Below are 4,462 nucleotides of genomic sequence, written 5' to 3' on the forward strand. Positions count from 1 at the left end.
ATGATATTTTGGTTTAATTATATTTTGTTAAGTATATAAAGTTAGTCTGCTATAAAAATTCAGTTTGAGTAGAAAGCTGTATTCATTCCTTATTAACTAAGTTTTCATTAGTGTCTCAAGAGCCCCTCTAATAAACTAAAAGAAAATCGCATTCTTTTTTTTACCGGTGACATTTCCCTCAAAAGGTATAGCAGAGGGTATTCAAACACTTTTAGTGCAAACGGTCCAAAACCATTTTGTGACGTGCCGGGAATCGAACCCGTTTCCAAAGTCCACTATGCCACTAGACTAGCAACTCACTCCAATTTTGTAGTATTTTGGAATCAGCAAAGTTAACAATGAAAGTTGTATTCCGAATTTGCAGGTTAGTAAATGCTGGGCAGTTAAAAAACTGTAGAATACAACAGTAATAATGACAGATTCCACGGGTTGCACTCTCTTGCCATTATTTTTTCTCATCTCGTTTCTCTCCCTCTTGCATTTTCATCTGTTACATTTGATACTGGATCATAGTTCGCCCAAGATACTTAGTTGAACCAAAATTGTTGCTAATCTGTAATACTATATTAGTCATAAACGATTGGATAGTATGGTAACATGGAAAGACCCAGGCCCGGGACCGATTTACTTTTTCGTTTTGAGGTCCCCAGAGGCCAAAAACACCCTCCGTTCAAAGTTCAGATATATATTATATGAAAGAAAGAAAGGAAATGAAATAAAATTGAAAAAAGGAGAAAGAAGGGTTCTTATTTTATATATGTTTTTATTAATATATGTATGTGTGTGTCCGTTAGCGTGATAACTCGAGCAAAAAAGACCCGATTTTGATGAAAATTGGTAAAAACGTGTAAACCTACGTTTATTCGAACGAGTTCGCAAACCAGCATAATCGGAATATGGGAACAGGGGTTTATGGGGGGTTTTATAGGGTAAAAATTGATTTTTCCCATTTTTCCCCTAAAAACACAAAATTTCATAATTTCTCTCCAAACCATTTTGTAAAATTTAAAGAAAGAAATAATTTTGTATAATGAAGCGTTCTTGTATGCCCAACGGTTATGGAGATAATTAAACAAAATGTAAATTTAAGATACCTATGTTATTCTTATATATATATATATAACTGTTTTAGTTTACTTGTTAAGGATAAATTTTAACTAAATTTCGAAATTTTGTTTATTTCATACTAAGCTATCGTCATTGCAATAAAAACACACCTCAATATCTTCCCTGTAGCAGCAAACCTAAATACTCACTAAAATGAATTTTATTTAGATAGGAAATAAATCTGGCAATTTTTAAGAAACATTTTAGTTGAAATCCAGCCAGGTGGAAATTCGCTTAATCTGCCGGTTTGCTGTGGCGGGGGTATTTTTAGTTTTCGAGTAGATTCCTTGTCCATGGGATGAAACAAAAAGCCTATGGCGGAACGTATTAAAATCATTACTAACCATACAGGATTAATATTTTTGTATTGTTATTTCATCAAGAATCTAGTGTTGACCGAGATATCAAGGGTTTAGAGGTAGAGACCTCTAATTACTTCAGTTAGGTTACCTAAAATAATCAAAATCCGCCTTGAATTTACTCCTTTGACTGGGCCTAAATACCTCAACCCAAAGCTGTTGTTACTTAAAAACGAGTTTTGCGTCATACTGCACACATTACTGCAACAGCCGTTTTTATACATGTGTTGCGTGTATACAGTAGAATCTTTACTCTTTAGGGAGTAAATATATATTTTTAGTCCCTAGGGATCAGCTGGTGTAAACCATAGTAAATTTCGATTGCAGCAATAACTTCGATCGAAAATATTTATCGATTCATTTATTAGGTAAAGTTTTAGCTTATTGTTGCATTCTTGTTAACAGTTTGGCATATCGATGGTATAATGTACAGCAACACAATCGTAATAGACGAAATAACTGAATCACTCAAACAGCTGCTTATTTACATTAGCAGAATTGAAAACACGCAAGAAGTAGTTTTGTGAGGTTATCTTTAGAAAAGTATTTTCGTTTCATAGCATAGTTTGTTAATTAAAGATGCCATGTGACGAAAAATATAGTTTATCACACAGGCAAAAGGTGTATCGTTTTCAACCCCCGCTTATTCTCCGAGCTCGGGGTGAAGAGTCACTTTAGGCCCTAGTGACGAAATATACCAATTACTACAGCTGACCTATCATATCACACTACAGTGTTAGCAAGACTCCCGTGCCGATGGAGACCTGTGGGGGTGTGTGCGTGTGAAGGGACTTGACCTGGTCTCCATCGGCACTCCCGTTTGGCTAACACTGTAGTAAGCACCCCTAAGTAGCATATTAGCACCTGCCTACTAATGCCCTACTCCGTCACCAGGTAGCGTTGGTGTTCTCTGTCATCGTCTTCGTTTAGTCTTCACTTTCACTGACAACTATTTCAGTAAGACTTGTTTACTTCTATTAAATGTTAATATCGGCCGCTTGGTCTAGGGGTATGATTCCTGCTTTGGGTGCAGGAGGTCCCGGGTTCAAATCCCGGAGCGGCCCTTAATATTTTATTTTTATTTATTTTCAAGAGATGCATGAAAAGCGTTTAGTCAATTTTTGTTATTAAATTATTTTTAGCTAATTTGTTTAGGTTAAATTTATTTTTATATATTTTGTGGATTTTTTCTGAATTTTTAGGTCATCAAATCACTAAACAAATCACTAGAAATATTGAAAATAATTGTAATCAGTGGGTTTACTTCAAAGTGTAATGTTAATTTAGATTATAATATAGCAAATTTTTAATCACATCAGAAATATAGAATGAACCACGCTGATTAATTACACAGGCGACTCCATGTTGAAAGGGTGCTGAGAAACAAAACCGCCAATTGACACCTTCGAAGTTCACATTGGCGCTAATGAATGACTATACACAATTCGATCTCATTAGCAAACCAAATGTGGAACATGATTGTAAAATTACTATCCGCAAGAACAGGCGCGTCATTGTAATACGCGACGTAGATGAACATACTGCTAGGCTACATAGTGTATTGGGCTGTTGAGTAATTCGTGGGTATAAACTATTGGGATTTTGGTATACGACATGGTTATGGTTATCCAAGAATTATTACTACAATGTATTTTGTATGTAAACACAATATATTGTTAGTTTTCTGGCTAATTCCCTATTATTATATTTCCATAATCCAGTTGACTCCTTTTGGAAGCTGTTCCTCACCACCAGACGTGGTCAAGATAAATTTCCTTATGTTTATACACTGTATGATGGAACCTGGCCCAGCGTCCACTTGAGAACTGTTCCATGGCTTAAGATTTGGTTGAGTCTGGGTAGACAGGTTCAGGAGACAGGTTCCATTATACATGCTATAGTGGTAATTCCACCATCTTACTTCCAACTACGCACCACCGAAATGTCTCCTTCCACGTCTTACAAGTATTTATTCAATTAAAATTTGTCCACCGGCCACGAAGAACCTACGGATAAGACTTCATACCTATGTAAAATATGTTAACGTTATGTTAACGAGGAAGATATGTTGTTTAAAAAAAAATAAATGCAGTTAAATTGAGCCTACGACAGAGAACGATGCTATAAATTACTCATTTCCGTATTACGCATTTTTTATGACTCATCTACAATCACAGAAACAAAGTCAAGGAAGAAAATACAATTTCAGACTGTACCACATTCAATAAGGCTCATTAAAAAATATATTTTCAAATATTATATTCGTTACTAGTCCCGAAATTGACGGGATAATTTTCTTCACGATGCAAATAATCACACAGAACTTCTCGGTTTTATTTAATAAAGCATTATTCCATCTTCCAAGGCAAGCATGCTTCTTAAAAACATTTTTTCTCAGCTCGTGTGCTACGTAGGGAAAATTACTTATACTGTTAGAAAAATATTTTCCTGTAGGTGTACAGAATCCCTTTATAAATTAAAATGGGCTCAAAAATAAGAGCAAAAAATTCATTTAAAATTAAAAAAATGAACATGGGCTCTTATGGGTTGCTATGCTGGTGACGAAATAACAACGAAATATAAACAGAAAATCAAAACAAATGGAAGGAATTTCAATCACATGTTTTATTTACAGCGGAGCATGGGGTGAAAAATAGAGAAGTCTGAACATTAGATATTTTTGGTCGAGTTTTCGACCACGGGACGACCTCCAGTTTATTTAAAAGTAAGCTGTCCGTAATTTCCTGTAATAAAATAATACGTACACAAGGGATCCTCTTGAAATAGACTGAATCTTCATTTGTTTGGGTAGTGAAAAAGTTGTTTTGAAAAAAGTTGTTTGGGAGATAAAAAATGCAAAATTTGGATTTTCATAAAGCTCTAATGTACGGATTAAACTACATACAAAGTGATGAAACATGTATCATCGCTCATGTGCTGATCGGTGCGGAAGGATGGGGTCGATGATCACCCTGAAGGTGAACAATTTCAAAACA

The 4,462-nt window shown here is 35.0% G+C and overlaps 1 non-coding gene across 1 annotated transcript; it reads left to right on the plus strand.

The window, feature by feature from the left end:
- Nucleotides 1–2,458: 2,458 nt before the first annotated feature.
- On the plus strand, nt 2,459–2,530 carry Trnap-ugg (transfer RNA proline (anticodon UGG)). The gene has a single exon. It is a non-coding gene; the product is annotated as a tRNA-Pro (tRNA).
- Nucleotides 2,531–4,462: the final 1,932 nt, after the last annotated feature.

Source organism: Macrosteles quadrilineatus, unplaced genomic scaffold, assembly GCF_028750875.1.
Source record: "Macrosteles quadrilineatus isolate MER2022 unplaced genomic scaffold, UCM_ALF_1.0 Scaffold_3__2_contigs__length_128488019, whole genome shotgun sequence".
Lineage (NCBI taxonomy): Eukaryota > Metazoa > Arthropoda > Insecta > Hemiptera > Cicadellidae > Macrosteles > Macrosteles quadrilineatus.